Source organism: Vulpes vulpes, chromosome X (genome assembly GCF_048418805.1).
Source record: "Vulpes vulpes isolate BD-2025 chromosome X, VulVul3, whole genome shotgun sequence".
Taxonomy (NCBI): Eukaryota; Metazoa; Chordata; class Mammalia; order Carnivora; family Canidae; genus Vulpes; species Vulpes vulpes.
The window spans coordinates 102805529-102823586 of NC_132796.1; the positions used below are offsets into that span (position 1 = coordinate 102805529).

The following is an 18058-nucleotide window of genomic DNA, read 5'->3' on the forward strand; positions in this document are numbered from 1 at the left end:
CCATGATAAAGTATAGGGAGTTGAACATTCAACGTAGTCAAGCCCAGGGGAGCCGCACCCCTTAGCTTGTACAGCTTATAAATTGAGAACAGCTGCAAAAATTACTCAGCAGATAGCCTCCCGAAAAGAAGTGGACTTTCAATAATCATGAAATTTAGTGGCCTTTGCAGCAAAGATAGGAAGTCCCTTTATGGTTCATCCTATAGCAGCAGAAGATATGATTTTTCTTGCAATTGGGGGAGGGAACATGAAATCAGGGAAAGAATCAGAGAACTGAGTTATGTCTTGGCCCTAAAGAGATGGCAAAAACTGTGGAAGGAGCCTCGGGGCCCATCGAAAGACGAATGGATAAAGAAGCTGTGGTCTATGTATACAATGGGATATTACTCAGCCTTTAGAAACGACAAACACCCACCATTTGCTTCAACGTGGATGGACCTGGAGGGTATTATGCTGAGTGAAATAAGTCATTTGGAAAAGGAGAAACATTATATGGTCTCATTCATTTGGGGAATATAAAAATTAGTGAAAGGGAAAAAGGAGAGAAAATGAGTGAAAATATCAGTGAGGGTGACAGAACATGAGAGACCCCTAACTCTGGGAAATGAACAAAGGGTAGTGGAAGGGGAGGTGGGCGGGGGGTTGGGGTGACTGAGTGATGGGCACTGAGGGGGGCGCTTGGTGGGATGAGCACTGGGTGTTATACTATATGTTGGCAAATTGAACTCCAATTAAAAAATTAAAAAAAAAGAGATGGCAAGATTTTCACAGAGGGAAAGGGCAGAAAGGATATGAAAATCCTGAAAAGGGTGGTTGGGAGTTTGAATTTATTGCTGGGATGAATCGTAGGAGGCTCCTGTAAGTTACCTTGTTGTCAGTTTTCCCTTGACTTTCTCCGGATTTCTGCAGCCTTCACTGACTTGGCCAAAATTCCAGGTGCAAACCTCGGGTCCTTCACACTGTGCCCAGCCTGGTACTGTCTGATCCCAAAGCCCACATGATGTCCCTGCCTCTCTGCTCTGATGTTTCTTCATATCCATATCTAATAGAAAAGAAGAACTCACATTGACCTCTAGGGATGGGAAGAGTAAAGCATGGAAGGCTTCCTGGAGGAGGGTGCAATTGAGCTAGACTGGAATAAAATCTGTTAGGGAGATTTCCAAAGTCTGAGATGTCTAGAACTAAAGGAAAAGTCATGTGCATAAGACTAAATGCAGGAGTTAAGCATTGAGGGCTGGACAGAGATGTAGAAAGACAATAATATGAGCAAAGATTGGAGTAATTTAGCTGGACCTGGAGACATGGCGGTTTCTACTCATAGACCTGAGGAGAGTGGACAGGCTGCTGTCAATCATTGCAGGCTCTCCAATGGTGACGTTTGAGGGCAGGGCCATGGAAAGGAGGTTAAAACAGCTCTATCACGTGACCAAGTGCGTTCAAATCTGGATTGTACAGTGCAGCTTCCGTAGAGGGTTCCAGTCAGTGCTGACGGAAAATGGCGGTTGCTTTTTCTCCGATCTCAAAAAACGTAAGTTTAATTTACTTTATTTCATACTTGGCTGTTTGTATGTGTGATTTTGAGAGAAGCTGGTAGATGGTGGGTCCTAATATACTTTGACAGATGTGTCTTTTGGGCTTCTCAATTGATGACTAGAGAAGGCCCATTAGCGGCCTCCGGTCGAAGTGTTACCATTTACCTAACAACATGCTGGCCGCCAGGGAGCTGATTTTGCTTTTGATATCCAGTGTTGTGGGATGGATATGTCACCAGGAATTGTTGAAATCTTGGTCTTGGCCATTTTAATGAAGTATCTTAGTGACAGAATTTGTTACTTCCGATCTGAAAAAAAAAAGGAAAGTAAGGCACTGAGGAGCATGTGTGTGATTAGGATGGCTGATGCTTGTCTTTGAAAAGCGCGGTTAAAAAAAAGCGCGGTTTTGTTTTTCATTTAACAGCATGACTGTTTAATATCATTTGCTTCAAAATTGGAATGGTCTTCTTCATATGTTGCCTTAAAAGGGGGAACAATCCTGATAACGTGAAATGAGTAAACATCCACAAGGGCGGCTCAGGGATTGTTCACTGACCAATGGGAATTTTCTTCAGGCATCATTGAACATTGCATTTTTATGTAATTGTGTATTTAATACCTGGTATTCAGCCGAGGGTTGTCCAGAAGCTTTTTCGTGTGTTTTCCATTAAAAAAAAAAAAAGTGTCATGTTATTTACAAGTTTCGAATAAGAAAAAAAGCAGTCTGGTTGGCAAGACCTTGTTGCTTTAAATTCCTGATGGGAATCATGCCTGCCTGGGTCCTGGTTCTTATTTTATTTTATAATATAACAGCAGTGGGGTTTTTTCCCCCTATGATATCGCAACGTTGCAGTATTTGAGTTTATTTAATTTCTATTTTGGCTGTGTTTCACAAATATTCTCCAAATGAAAGTATTCTCAGTGTGCATTTTTGGAAATAAATTGTCCAGCTGGACTTTGAAAGTTTTACACTCTGAATGTCCCTTAGCCGCTCTTGTTAGCTAACACTGAGCACTGTGTTGGCATTTAATTTTACATGTTCATCTTAATGCATTCAATTGGATTTTGATCCCAGTGTTCCTCATATATTTCCTTTAAATGGTTTGGTGTAAATTTCAATTTACGGGGGAATAATTTAACGTCTGATTGAGTGCCTTAAGTTTATAAACTTGCATGTTTGACATAATTTATTTTGTTAAATTCTGGTCTTGTTCTATATTGATAAATTCTCTGAAAATTAAACGTTTTGGCGGGGGGGGCGGGTGCGGGGGCTGGCTGGCTCAGTGGGTAGAGCCTGCAACTCTTGATTTCCGGGTTGGGAGTTGGGGCCTCACATTAGGTATACAGATACTTAAAAATAAAATCTTAAGCAATAATAATAAACGTTTTGAGATACTTTCAAGTTACAGTGCAGTAATTGTAATCAGTTGGCTCTTTGACGTTTTATGACAATAAATGCTTTTAACCATCTGATGCCTGCCGTTAGTAGAGTTTGGGATTGTGTTTTACAGAAGAATTGTGTCTGGTATCACTTTATTCTATTAAATGTTGGTTCATAAGCTTTGTGTTAAAACTTTTTCACGTTTTTTTCAATTACAAATGAGAAAAAAAAAGTGTTTTAATTTGGTGCTTCTAAAAAAATTTTTTTTTGTGCTTCTTGCTTTACGACAGTTACTGGCTGCCGGCGGTCCGGTAGCCCAACTTTTCATTTTACCATTAAAATGTTTCATTTTATTTTGCCATTAAAATGTGTGAAAAAACCGAGTCCTGTGTCTTTTATTTCATAGTTGTACTTAAGATAAAGTTTTTGTTTTAAATGTAAAAAAATTAACAGACATTGACTAGCTGGGCGGTTGTTGTTTTACGACAGTGAATTCCCGGAAGTGCCTGTTACCGGCCATTGAATTCCGGGAAGTGCCTGTCACCGGGCGTTGCCAGAGGTCGTTGAGTTCCTTCTGGGGTTCTATTTCTCACAATAATTGACATTGATTATCAACTTTATGTAGTTCAATAGTGTTCTTTAGTGCATTTCCTTTGAAAATCGTGGAGCATTTTCAATTTACCTAGAAGGAAATTCATCCCCAGAATGAGTGCTCTCTGTTCTCTAGAAGGGAATGGCCCTTGCTGGTCATCCTGCACACTTTTGAAAATTATTTTAGAACTGTAATTGTGAAAAAAAAAAACTAATTGTGCATGTGACATATTGTTATTTCTTTAAATGATGGCTTATGTGCTCCTTCCCAGGTGTTCTCCCATAGGAAAAAAAAATTACTCGTGTAATTTCTGTTTACAAACAAGGGCACACTGGTTTATGTCCTGAACAGTTTGGCCCAGGACAACTCCAATCCTCCTTGTTTGAGGTCCTTGGCTAGACTGGATTTGCTACTCTCCTTTCCTCCTACCCCACCCCAAACACAGAGGTCCCTGCCTCTTCAGCCACAAGAGCTGACTGTGCCTTAATGCCTCTAGTGCTAGCATATTGGCTTAAGAAATAGTCAGTGCCAGTCTATTTATACTCATGCCTCTGTGTGACACCTAATGTGTATTCAAGGGGAGAATTAAAGGAAAGCTGTTGCTTTGCTCAAAACCCTAATCACTAAGAGTAACCTGATACTTGGTATTAAGTAAAAAAGTTACTTCCTTTTGATAATGGTGATAGTTGAATTTGCCTTATTAGCCTTTTTGCTGGCCAGTTCTTGATACTGACTTGAATTATGTATATTATCTCCTGTAGAAATGATTTAATGACTCATATTGGTGGAACACTATAGATCTCTAAATGTACCTTGATTACCTTTGGAGATGTGAAAGATTCATTGCTGGTATTTGGGTTTTACTTTATCTGTCATTGTTACTGAATCAAACCACAGATAGAAAAAATGGAATTTTGAGACCCTCCCCTTCTAGCAAATAACTGATGATACTTCTCAATATAATACTGAGTAATTCCCCTATGATGTTTGATTAAAGCAGGATGAACTATGGTTCATTTTGAGGGGAAAATCAGGCCTCTAAAGGCCTGATCTTGTGGTTTGATTCATGCAGTTCCTGTCTTACATTATCTTTCACTCTTTTGGCCTACTTCACACAGGCTGCATGATTGGGTACTATGGCCCCACCAACCACTTTCAGAAATTCCTCTGGATAAGGGAAAGTGGAAGTTTGCCCCATCCACTCATCTTATGAGTTTCCAAGTTACCTAATTTTCCTGCAGTGGTGCTAAGCTGGCCTCCCACAGGTAAGTCTCTTTGTAGATTTGTACAATCACCACTTCCTTTAGGATCTGTGATGCAGTCTGGTCAGCCTATAAGCCTGTAATGCGAAGAGAGGACCTAGACCTAGTAGTCCAGAGCAGCCATACAGGTAAGTGCAAACTTATGTTGTTGTGTTGAGGCCACAGGTGTTGAGTGGAGAATAGCATCTCTCTCCTCTCGGTTGTATCATTGTTTAAGATGTTGTTGATATGCCTTCTATGAGTCTCTAGATAGGAGCTTTAAACAGTGGCAGGATCACTTTCTAGGCACTACTTATTAACTCAGTGGTAGGTAATATGTAGGTTAATACTTTTTTAAATATTTGCCCTTCCATACACTGTTAGCTATTTTGGGGTGGAGGAGGCTTGCAGATGTTGCTCATTTGCTTTGTAGATGTTGCTGAGACCACCCATTGTGTTTCATTCACAATTAATTTCTAGTATCTGAGTCTGAAAGACCCCTGGCTCTTTCTTGCTCTTATCTTTGAGCCTCAGCTTCCACATTTGCAGAATGGAAGTCACACCTTGCTATCAGGGATGTTGTGAAGATCAAGAGTGATAATCTTTAGTAAGTGTTCAGCACACAGGAGGTACCAAAGGAATTAGGACACATTTTCAGAATCCATATATTGGAGCAGAACATTATAGCTTGGTTTAGCTCCTCTTCCTCTCCCTACCTGTCCAGACCTCACTTCCACTTCATTTCTTAGATTTTTGCCATGGTTTCAGTTAAGTGTTTGTTTCCTTTCACAGGGCCAGCAAGTATCCTCACAGAGAATTGGGCATCTCTTTGGAAATCAACCTCTTTAATTCTGCTATGATGCCAGGAGGTTGCTGGGCAACGCAGACTTTGCCTTGCTCTGAGCTGCTGTCTTTTCTGGCTCACGTGGACATCTTACATTGAAGCTGATGTGGCTCAGCATCAAGTTGGGGCTACAGGGTGCTTGTTAACTGGCAGTGCCAAAAAGTTCTCTTTTTCCTGTCCTGTATAAAATTACTTCTTTCTGGGCAGTGGTTCATTTGTTGAAAGTCAGGTGAAGACTTTTGACAGTTGAGTGGGAGAGTGTTAAATACAAATATGAATTACTCTTGGCTTATTGACTTAAAATAAGTCAAAATAAGTTAAAAATAAGTCACATGTTGAGGATTCCAAGAGGGTAACTCTAATTGGTTGCATTCTCAAAACCAGGACCCTCAGGGAAAGAGAAAGTGACCCTTCTCAGAATTTAAGGGAGGATCTAACTTGGTGGTTCTTTCCCAGGAGCCCATATTATTTGCCTCATGAGGCCTGTACTCAATGGATGTCTATTTAGCAGCAGGAATGTTAATGTGCTATAAATTCTTGGTGTAAAGTATTCCATGTCAAATCTGTTTGCCTTAAGTGTTTTTTTTCATTCCTCTGGTTTATGTGGGTGATGGAAAGAGGATGAATATTGAACACTTTAAGGTACGACCTTTGAAATGGAGTATATTCATTGTTACATTGGTTCCCTGTTACATGCAAACATTTTGATGGCTCCATAATATTTTATTGTATAAATGCACCACATTTTTGTTATCCATTTATCTTGTTGATGGATGCTTAGGTTGCTTCCATGTCTTAATTATTGTGAATAATGCTGCAATGAACTCTGGGATGTAGATATCTCTTTGGGATAGTGGCTTCATTTCCTTTATATAAATATCCAGATCTGGGATTGCTGATCATATGGTAGTTCTATTTTTAATTGTGTGAGCAGCCATCATACTGTTTTCCATAGTGGCTCTACTGATTTATGTGGGTGAACACATCTTTAACTAAATGGTTTTCATGGTTGGTGCTCCAGCCACTTCTGATTGTCTGTTCTTTTAAGGAGAAGAACTGTAGGGGTTAGGGGCTCAAAAAGGGGAAGGGATTCTCTGATCAGGAGAGCTGGAATGACTGACTAGATGTGGTCCTTCCTTCGGGTGCCTAAAACCTAGAGATGGAGAGAGGGCTAGGAAGAGTGGCCTCTCCCTCTCTAGGGAGAGGTCCTCCCTCTGTAGAGCTGCTTTCAGAGGACAGGGAAATATGGGTCTCCAGTGTGAAAGGTGTATTGGACTTTGTGTGTTCAACAGTGTCTTCTGCCCACTTTCCCATCCCTGGCACTACTTGGGATTGGCATAGCTGAAGGACAGAAGACAACAGTACACATTGTTGAATGTCACATGAGAACATATGACCCTCTGGCAAAGATAAAATTTTTATGATGGGGTCTGTTCCTTATTTTTCTACCTTCCCTGAGAATTTTGGACTCTGCTGAGGAAGGCTTTGTTGTTTCTCCCTCATTCTGTGCATTGCTTTAGCCTTTGAAAAGTGGCTCAAGGAATGGTGGCCCTTCCCCCATACTGTCTTCTAGAACAGTACTCTGAGGGAGTCTTTTTAGAGGCAACTGCTGTTGTTTCTGGTGACTAATTGTGTGTGGTTGATTTGACTGCTCAGTATTTAAAATTGATAGTGACCTGTGTTGCCAGGGAGAGACTAATGAAGGTGAACTGCTGTTGCTGGTATGTTTTTCTAATACACAGGCCAGACACTTCTTCCCTCTACATGCCCATGGCTCAAATGCCTTGTTAAACGCCTACAGGAAGTGCATACTGGCAATGGCAGCATCTGGGGCTTGGGAAATATTGGGTTGCAGGGAAAAAATTGTCTATGGGCAGTTGTCAGGCTTCTGTGCTCTGACACAAAGGTGCTGAACAAATGAGGTGTACCATGCAGAGCAATGGCATATTTGGGATCAATAGGAATCCTGATTTTGCATATGAGAATGTGGTTGGAATTCTGTCCAAGCATTTTCTTGTTAACTTCCTACACTCTTCTGCTGACTAAACTCTGCACATTGGTGGGAAGACAGGAAGCGCATGGTTTCTGTCAATGGACTGGACGTGGTACTGGAGACACTGCTTTAAGGGGATTTTGTTTCCAGTCAAGGAAACAAAGTGTTGTAGGCACAACAGTAAAGGATTCATGCATCCGTGTGCTGTACTGAGGCTACCAAATACCAAAGGGGTGAAAGCAGAAGGGGGAGTTGGAATTTGAATTGTGGGTACTCTAGTTTCCCCATTGCAGCCTCTTGGTCACTTGATCAGTGAAATATGGGGTCCAGCAGGGATATGAGTGCTCTCTAAGAGGGTAAGGAAACTTGACAGTGGTGGGGGACAAGGGACTTGGTGTGGAAGTTGTGGTGGGTACTGTAGATTCAGGAGTGTGTCTCCTGCATTTCTCCATTCTCCCATACTCCCTTTGGGTCAGCATAGCTGGGGGACAGGAGACCACTGATGGATATACTATGAGAAACTATGACTGTCTTGTATAGTTGAGACATTCGTTAGAATGACAGAGGATTATTCTCCACTTTCCAAGTGATGGTTTTGCTTACTGGTGTGGGTTCTGCTGTCTCATTTTAATTCTGTGTTACCGTAGGCCTATGAACAAAGGCATCTGCAGCCCCTCACCCTGCTATCTTATTGCATGTCACAATAATCTGAGGCCTCCTTCTGAGGAGGAACTTCTGTTGCTTACAGTGATGTTGTTGTCCAGAGACATTCTTTGTTGCCTCTTGGGCACTACCTTGTGGTGTTCATTCCTTTTCTGTTTTTCTCAAGGGTGTAGCTGAGTTCAGGGCTTCAGCTGCCTAAATTGTCCCACCCCCCTTACCTAGTTCTTGGGCCCTGCAGGGCCCTTGGGGAAGTTCCTGAGTTGCAAAATTGGCAAGAGGCTTATCTAACTTTTTAAAAAGGTTTGCCTACCATGCAAAGAGACAGGGAACTCAGATTTACAAGTTTTGTGAATAAGGAGGTCCTCTCCCTCCTTTTGACGGGGATAATTTAACTTTAATTCTTATTTTATTTGCCCTTACAACATGCTACCAGGAGATACCAGGTCCCCTGGGGATTTGTGTGCCCCCCCCCCCCCCCCCCCCGACTGGTGAGTCCTGAGTACTGGCCAAAGTTAGGCCTGTGCAGAGAACTCCCTCTAGAGCATCTTGTGCCAGAAGCACCACCTGAGAGATGGTTATTGAGTGTGAGCAACTGTTTGTCCTTTCTCCTGCTTATGCTTATGCTCTTAGCCTTGCCTTTGTTTGGAAGAGCTCTCTGTGACCCACAGAGCCCACTGCAATGAGGATTGGAACTACAAACCTCATTTGGAGACGGTTTGACTAGATGGGCTGCCCTCAGGGGTCCATTGGCAATTTGAGCTGTACTTCCCAGCAGCTCATAGCTTCCCTTTCTGAAGTGTACTGGTGGGCCGGAGGGGTCATTTGCCTACCTCGTGAAACAGAGGACCTGACAGAATACTTGTTAGGAGGGGAGAACTCGGGGCCTGTGTTAGGGATAGTTAGTGTGCAGGCCTCTCAACCGGGTGGGAATGGCATGGAAAACTGTGCACCCTTAGAAAGCTTAAGCAATGGCCTCTGGGCCCCTTTGGATTTGAGTTTACCCCCCTCTGTCCATTGTGCTGTCTCAGGAGTGTGGTCTATGGATTAGATGGCAGCCTGCAGCATTTGAGATTCCGGTGGGGCTTCTGAGCTTCCCGTGTCTTTTCTTATTTCTATACAGACCCTATTGTACTGCTTCTTATCAGTTTCAGAAAAGAAGAGCAGTGGGCTGTATTCAGTTACTCATGAGGAGATTCACTGATTGCCTCGATTTCCCCCATCAGAACAGCAGCCTTACAGAATGCTAAAGGCCTGTCATAGACCCCACTCTGCTCTCTGCTCAAAGACTACAGGTGGTGCCAGTGGGGGTGCTGACACACAATAAAATAAAATAAAACCCCTCCCATGATTACAGATGAGTGCTCCCTTCAAATGTTATTAGATTTGCAAACTGAAAGGGAAGGAAGTTTCTGTGCAGGGAAATGGGAAATTACTGCTTCTTTATTATTGTTTTGCCTTGATTGTTCCATTTCCATGTGGCCTTTGCCCTGGCTATGTATAAGGGTAACCTTTAGTCCATAGGATTTTAAATGTCACTGAATCACAGCCGTTCTACAGAAGCCATGAACTTCACCTGGAGGACTTGGACTCAAGGATTGGCCCTGTGACAACAGCTATTTGTCATATAACCAGAAATTGGACTTTGGGTTAATGTGATTTTGGGATTGGCCTGGATTGGGGTTATTTTCATTGTTTAAATGAAATGATTTTGTGCTTATGCAAGAAATATTTCAAAATATTCTGTATATGAGAACATATCAAAATGTGTATGTGTACTGTATTTGTATTCTACAGGGTGGAGTGCCGTAGTCTCTGGCCACTTGGTCTCACCAGGAGGTACTTTTCTTTTAGCCTGTTCCCCAGTCTGAGTTCCCTAACCATATCTATGTGGTTTTATACTTTTCAACCTATCATAGTTGAGCCAGTGATACTTTTGTTATATTTAGAGTTTGGGACTAGGCCCCAAGAATGAGGATAACTTGGGGGTGCCTGTCTGGCTCAGTCGGTAGAACATGTGACTCTTGATCTCAGGGTCATGAAGTTCAAGCCCCAGATTGGGTGTAGAGATTACTTTAAAAAACCTTTTGAAAGGGCAGCCCTGGTGGCCCAGTGGTTTAGCGCTGCCTTCAGCCCAGGGCGTGATCCTGGAGACCTGGGATCGAGTCCCGCACCAGGCTCCCTGCCTGAAGCCTGCTTCTCCCTCTGCCTGTGTCTCTGCCTCTCTGTGTCTCTCATAAATAAATAAAATCTTTAAAAAACCCTTTTAATAAAAAGAAGGGATAATTCCCTGAAAAGGCTCATTAATATTCTTTCACTGCAGAGAATATAATTTAGAAGATATACTGTTGAGTTCCCCTGAGCTATATCTTCATTTCTGTCTTTAAAATGAGTTTGTGGGGACCCCTGGGTGGCTCAGCTGTTGAGCGTTTGCCTTTGGCTCAGGACGTGATCCTGGATTCCCCGGATCGAGTCCCACATCAGGCTCCCTGCATGGAGCCTGCTTCTCCTCCCTCTGCCTGTGTCTCTGCCTCTCTCTGTGTGTCTCTCATTAATAAATAAAATCTTTAAAAAATAAACAAATAAAATGGGTCTGTCGCTCAAGTTTCTTATTTTGTAAAATACTTGTGTTCTAATAAAATCGATTTGCTTTAGAAAATCTCATTTGTAGTTTTTTCTTATTCACAATTAACGCCAGGATGATCACAGAAGCTATAGCTCTGCCATGTGCATCATCACCTGAACTGGGGCAGAGCTCTGAACTATAGAATCTGACACATTAACAGTAGGGTGTGGCAAGGGAATGGGGTCTCTGAGAGTCGGGGTTAAAAAGTTCCCTCTCTTTGGAAAGCTCTACCCTTTTGTTTACAAAAGTACTCACCTGAAGTTATTAGGCAATCCAATAGCTCCCTAGGAAAAGTGGTCCTTTTAGCACTTTCTACAGGCCACAGACACATATTTGGGGATTGGGGAAGTGATGGGGGATTTTCCTGGTCCTCCCAAGGGTAAGGCAGAGGTACAATGGCCAGCATGATTATACAGATCAGTCCAGAAATCAGTAGGATCAAAACTAGAAGCAGCAAGTCCTTAGTAATTCACCAGTGATGTCAGCATTAGAATCTTGGTCCCTTATATCTGAGGCATCTTTCATTACAACATTCCACTAGGTCTAACAAAGGCTTAGTAACAGCAGAATTAAATTAGTTAGGTGGGTAGAAGAGGTTTTTTGGAAGTTTGTTCCATAAACATATCAATACAGTTTCCAGTGCTTGTTTAAAATTTCCAGTTAAGTAAAATTACATGTCTCCCCCACAGCATTCGATGGTTTAAATATCTCAACAGGGGTGCTTGGCTGATTTCTGGGTTGAATTTGAGCCCCACATTGGGTTGTAGAGATTACTTAAATCTTTACCAAAATATCCCAACGAATAGCTTTATCATTACTGTGGTAAAACGTCCCAAGGGAAAGGAGAGCCAGCCTGTTGCAGTATGTTCTGTCTGTAAATATATGAGATGGCTGGGCATCAGCAGCTCTGTTCTTGGTGTCCAGTCCAGAGAGACCCCAGTTGCAGTGTTTCATTTTCCTCCTGCTTGAGAGGTTCATCAGTACCCAGAGTTTAAATCACTTCTCTTTTTCTCAAACTACAGCTGGAACTTTATATCCCTTTTATTATCCTCTCGTATTACAGAATGTGTCTCACGTGAGGCTGTGACCCATTCCCCGTTGGGCCTATTTTAGGTCGGCGGGTATGATTTTACCCGAGGCATTTACTTATAGTCCTTACCAAACACCACTAAATGGCATTACTTTCCATCATTACATTCCTAGGCCTCTGTAGAGGTGCATTCTGCGGGGGCGGGGTCCGGGGCAGGGCCGGGGCAGGCGGGGCCATGGGCAGTACCAGACGTCTGCGCAGGCTCCGCCCACAAGGCCGCTAGTGGGAAGTGCGCAAGGGCCCGAGAAGGGCGGGGGAGGGCCTAACGTTAGAGAGAGGAGGCTGGGTGGAATTCGAGGAGTGAGGCCTAGGGTCCCCGGAACTGACTGCTGGTGAGGGAAGGGGCCGGGGGCGGAGCCCGCTATGCTTGGAGAGGGGAAGGTTCCAAAGTTTTGGAGTTGAGAGGTCGGCCTGGTGCACACCTTTCCTGCGGGCCTCTCATCCTTTTGAGTTCCTCAGTGGACCCTACGTCTCTGGACGCCCCTTGCGCGAGGTTCTGTGGACACATTTTCCTGCTTACTCATGCATCTCTCAGGCAGAGGTTACTGGCATCCAGGCTGCAGATGTTTCTTGCAACATTAATGAGAAAACCCCAAATATTAGCCAACATAATCCGAAGCAGCATAGTCAGAGTGATGCACTATGATGAGGGAATATAAGAAGAATTAGATTTTAAGGGATCGCTTAATTTGCTATATTGAGAGTCCCAAAGATGCTCATCATATGGTCATCTCCACAAATGTTGAAAAGAGAAAAACAAGGGATCATATGATTTTATGAGAGGCATGTGCTTTAGTCTATGACCAACACCACAATGTTGAATTACCACTCTGAGTATGACATTACCTTCTCTAATATAATCGCATGTATGCATGTAACTCATCATTTAGTTAGGGCTATGACACTCCAGTGTCTTTTGTAAATCGTGTTTTTTTTTTTTTTAATGAAATAATGCTGCAGATCACCCCCTTCCTGCATGCTCACAACAACTTGGCTCAAACATGATGTGGCCCCCAACGTTCCAATTTAAAATATGTAATCAAATAAAGGGTTTGGAGTTGGAATTTTAAGTAGAAATCTTTTTTTCTATTAAGATTTTATTTATTTAGTCATGAGAGACACACGGGGCGGGGTGGGCAGAGATACAGGCAGAGCTCCATGCAGGGAGCCTGATGTGGGACTCGATTCCAGGACTCCAGGATTACCCCCTGGGCCAAAGGCAGGCACCCAACTGCTGAGCCACCCAAGGTTCCCCTTAAGTAGAACTCTAAGTTTATAGATTGCTTATATATTGGAACATTTATTTATTTTTATTCTTTTTTTATTTTATTTATTTTTTATTTTTTTATTTTATTTATTTATTCATGAGAGATACAGAGAGAGAGAGGCAGAGACACAGGCAGAGGGAGAAGCAGGCTCCATGCAGGGAGGCTGACGTGGGACTCGATCCTGGGTCTCCAGGATTATGCCCTGGGCTGAAGGCAGCACTAAACCGCTGAGCCACTGGGGCTGCCCTATTTTTATTCTTTTAAATATTTATTTATTTATTCATGAGAGACACAGACAGAGAGAGAGGCAGAGACATAGGTGGAGGGAGAAGCAGTCTCCTCACAGGGAGCCTAATGTGGGACTCGATCCTGGATCCCAAGATCATGACCTGAGTTGAAGGCAGGCGCCCAACTGCTGAGCCACCCAGGCGTCCCTATATTAGAACATTTAAAGGAAACTTAGTTTCACTGATTTTATAGTTTTACTCTTAAAAATAAATGTTTTTTTTTTTTTTTTTGTATTTGTGAAGTTTCTATTCAAGGCTTTGTTTTGCCCCTCCCAAACCTGCTCTTCCTCCATCTTCCCTTCCTTGGTAAAGGGTAATTCTTTCCTTTCTATTGCTCAAGTCAAACCCCTTGGTGTCTTCCTCGACTCTTCTGTTTCTTTCATGCCCCCACATTAACTTCAGCAAATCCTCACTCTGCCTTCAACCTACAACCAGAATCTGACCACTTCATTGCACCTCCACTGTTACTACCCTTGTCCATACTGCCTTTACCACTCTCCTGGATTAATAATCTAACAGCCTCCTAATTAGTCTCTTTGCTTCTTCTCTTGCTCTCCAAAGTCCGTTCTTGAGCACCTTTTTCCTTTAACATCTATACACATCTATCTGTGAGGCAGAGAATTCAAAGTTCCAATTGCTGGGTAACAAGGGATGCTTATGTTTAGCTTCAGTAGATACTGCTGAACAGGGACCCTCATTTGTTGTGCTAATTAACACTCCCATCAGCAGTTTAACTTCACAGTAAAGGCAAGGACAGCAATTGTGCAAGAGAGGAAAACACGGCCACAATCCCACATTTTCAGTGCATCAGTGTATTCATTTTTTCTGTCATTTTCATTTGGGACGTGCTTTATTTGTGCCATTAGGATGGCACAGTGGCATCGAGATGATGTTTATGTAGCCACTGGTGGTAGACCATGAGGCTTCAGTGGGATGTGATCCTGAGCACAAGCCCACAGAACAGAATAAACCAGATCCTGTGGGCCAAGATGGGTAGGAGAGCCTCTCCTAGGATGTGAGGGTCAAGGCTGTGTTTCAGGCAGGGCAGAGCCTGGGCTGACCACCATGCCTACTCTTTCCTCACTTTCCTTCCCCTCAGCCCTGCCTATTCACACATGTGTTTATAAAATGGGTTCTGGTGAGATAAAACCTTCAGGATGGCTTTGACAAACAGCAAGAATCCAGAAAATGACAATAGGCAGCCTGGAAGATGGAGAGAGCCCAGCCCCGGCTCTGCATCTCACCACCCTGAGGAGGGCTTGTGGACTGTTTATATGAAGATTGGGTTCAGAGTCTTCTCTCTGCCCTCTTAGAACACTCTGAGTCACTGCTCAACTGCCAGCAATATGGGGCCTTACAGAGCACAAGGCCAAGAGTCATTGGTCCTTAGTGTCAGATCCAGATAGCAAGTCAATATTTTCCAGGGTAGCTTTAGACTCTGGATTGAAGATGAACGTGCTTAGCCTGGCCTCATGCTCAGTAGCTTTGGTTAAAGTATGGCTCAGCTGTCTATTTATTTCATAGCTCCCAGGAGATTAGGCTCCCAGGCTCTTGACATGGAGGTCTCAGGGATCCAGGAGAACAAGAATGAAAATTTCAGAGTCTCCATGATGAGGCTCTGAAATCCCACAGTGTCCCTTCCACTGCCTTATATTTAGTTCAAGCAAGTCACAGGCCAGCCCAGGTTCAAGAGGGTGGAGATATAGGCCCCACTTCCTGATGGAAGGAGTGGCAAAATCCCAGAACAAAATGCTATGCATCCAGGGCTGGGAGGTATTGCTATGGCCTTTGCAGCTGTGGCCTAACACAGTCTATGCATGGAAATATGAGCTAATACCTAAAGCAAAGTCTCAAAAACAGAACATAGACTCATAGACATGAGCTAATATATAAGGACAATGTCTATGTGTGGGATATGAATCTCTTCTAACCTAATAATGGTGAATATTGAATCCAAAACTGGGCATAAAGGAACCATCTGTGAGTTTGCAAGGAGTTGGAATTTCAACTCAGCCTTCCCTCTTGTACCCAAAGAGAGAGGAAAAAAATAAAGAGAATCTCCTGTCTACCTCCAGGAGAGTAGAAGAAAGTAAATATCTAGCCCACTTCTTGAATGTTGTGCAAAGTTCAGATTCAGGAATACAGTTTTTGCTTTGTGATAATAAATAAGGCATGGCATGGATCCATCTAGGTTAGGAGTGAGAATGTGTTATGTGATGTAGGAAAGATGTTAGGATTTGAAGCTGACAGCCAAGAAAGAATTCTTGAGATATTCTTGGTGCAAAAAAGGTGATTTTATTAAAGCATGGGGACAGGGATGCCTGGATGGCTCAGAGGTTGAGTATCAGCCTTTGGCTCAGGGCATGATCCTGGAGTACCCGGATCCAGTCCCATGTAAATCTTCTTGCATGGATCCTGCTTCTCCTCCCTCTGCCTGTGTCTCTGCTTCTCTTTCTCTCATGAATAAATAAATAAAATCTTGTAAAAATAAATAAATAAAGCATGGGGACAGGACCCGGGGATAGAAAGAGCTGCACTTGGATCATGAGGAGTGGCGCATTATATACTTTCAAGTTGGGAGGGGGTTGGGGAGAGTGTAAGTCTCAGGAATTTTGAAAGCAAAGCTTCCAGGGCCTTGAGGGGGCTGGCTATTGTTGGGAAAAGGTCATTTGTTGCTGTCTAATAAAACCTTAGTCATGAGACCCTTCAGATATATATAGGTGGGCCATATGCTTGTGGGATGATTGCCAACTCATATCTTGGGGGATAGAGATAAAGGAAATTTCTAAAGGAATGTTTAAATTTTTTTAAAATTTATTTATGATAGTCACACAGAGAGAGAGAAAGATAGAGAGGCAGAGACATAGGCAGAGAGAGAAGCAGGCTCCATGCACTGGGAGCCTGATGTGGGATTCGATCCCAGGTCTCCAGGATCGCGCCCTGGGCCAAAGGCAGGCGCCAAACCGCTGCGCCACCCAGGGATCCCTAAAGGAATGTTTATATGTTAAAGTAGGCTTACAGGATTCTGGGGTGGGGTGGGGGTGGGGGTGTCAGTCTAGGATTGCCTTTTGCCCTTAGCAGAGTGTTAAAAATGGAGACAGCTGAGTCCCTGGAGCAATGTTACTCTGCCTGTTTCTTTTCTCTTTTCTTTTCCTTTTAAAGATTTTATTTATTTATTCATGAAAGATACACAGAGAGAGGCAGAGACATAGGCAGAGGGCGAAGCAGGCTCCCTGCAGGGAGCCCCATGTGGGACTCCATCTCAATGCTGATCAGATCCCTGGGAATCATATCAGGATGGCCGAGCGGTCTAAGGTGCTGAGTTCAGATCCCCGGGAATCCAGGATCACGGCCTGAGCCTAAAGGCAGACATTCAACCAGAGGCAGCCATCCAGGTGTCCCCACTTTGCTGATTTCAAGGACTTGTCAGTGAACTGTAAGCAGTAAGGAAATCTAATACTTTTTCTTCTGCTTTTGTTCCCCATATCAACATGGACTAGCATTCTGAGCAGGCTCAGAATATTGGTTCCTGTTGGTCATCACAGTAATACTTTGTTCTTTGTCAATATCTTTCATCAGAGGCAATCAGAACACTTTGAAAACACACCCCTTTGGGGTCATTTTATGCTGTCTTCCCCTGGGAAGTTCCTTAATATCATGACAAATGGTTCATCAAAAAACATAGTTCACTAAGAATCTTAAGATGTATACTCAGATTGTCTTGGATACCTCCTTGCACTATAGTTTGACTTGTGTCCTCCCCCACTCCTCTGCCCAATTTCATATGTGGAAGCCCTAACCCCAAAATTATTGTATTTGGAGATAAGGCTTTTAGGAGAGAATTAAGGTTAGATGAAGTCATGAGGGTGGGAGTCCTAATCCCATAGGATTGGTGTTCTTAGGAAAAGAAGAAGAGAGCCCCCTGTCTCTCTCTCTCTCTCTCTCTCTCTCTCTCTCTCTCTCTCTCTGTCTCTCTCTCTGTCCACACACACTGAGTAAGAGCCATGGAAGACATAGCTAGAAGGCAATCATCTACCAGCCAGGAGGAGAATTCTCCCTGGGAACTGATTTGACTGGCCCCTTGATCTTGGACTTCCAAGAAGTAAATTTCTGTTGTTTAAGCTCCCCAGTCTATGGTATTTTGTTTTTTGTTTTTAAAGATTTTATTTATTTATTCATGAGAGACACACAGAGAGAGGCAGAGACATAGGCAGAGGGAGAAGCAGGCTCCATACAGGGAGCCCTATGTGGGACTCGATCCCAGATCCCGGGATCATGCCCTGTGTCAAACGCTCAACCCCTGAGCCACCCAAGTGTCCCAGTATATGGTATTTTGTTTTGGCAATCCAAAGTGACCAATCAAGGATTTTCTTGACCGCGATCTAAGAAACACTGGTGTGTCTGAATTGTTAGGAGGTGTTTTTGTGGTCAGTCAAGCACCTTTGAGAAAGCTAAATATTATTAACACCTATTGGAAATCCACAATGTACAGTGGAATATTAAAGGTTTCCAGAGCCCAGTAGTGAGGGAAGCCTGGCTAGCAT

General features: G+C 43.2%; 1 long non-coding RNA gene across 1 annotated transcript in view; it reads left to right on the forward strand.

The window, feature by feature from the left end:
* The window catches only part of LOC112912388 (uncharacterized), a 39748-nt gene extending 28846 nt beyond the window's left edge, over positions 1 to 10902 (forward strand). Inside the window, exons 3-5 of the long non-coding RNA XR_003233496.2 lie at positions 1361 to 1528; positions 4624 to 4770; positions 5539 to 10902. This is a non-coding gene — a long non-coding RNA (uncharacterized lncRNA). The remainder of the gene's footprint in view (positions 1 to 1360; positions 1529 to 4623; positions 4771 to 5538) is intronic.
* The last annotated feature ends 7156 nt before the right edge of the window (positions 10903 to 18058 follow it).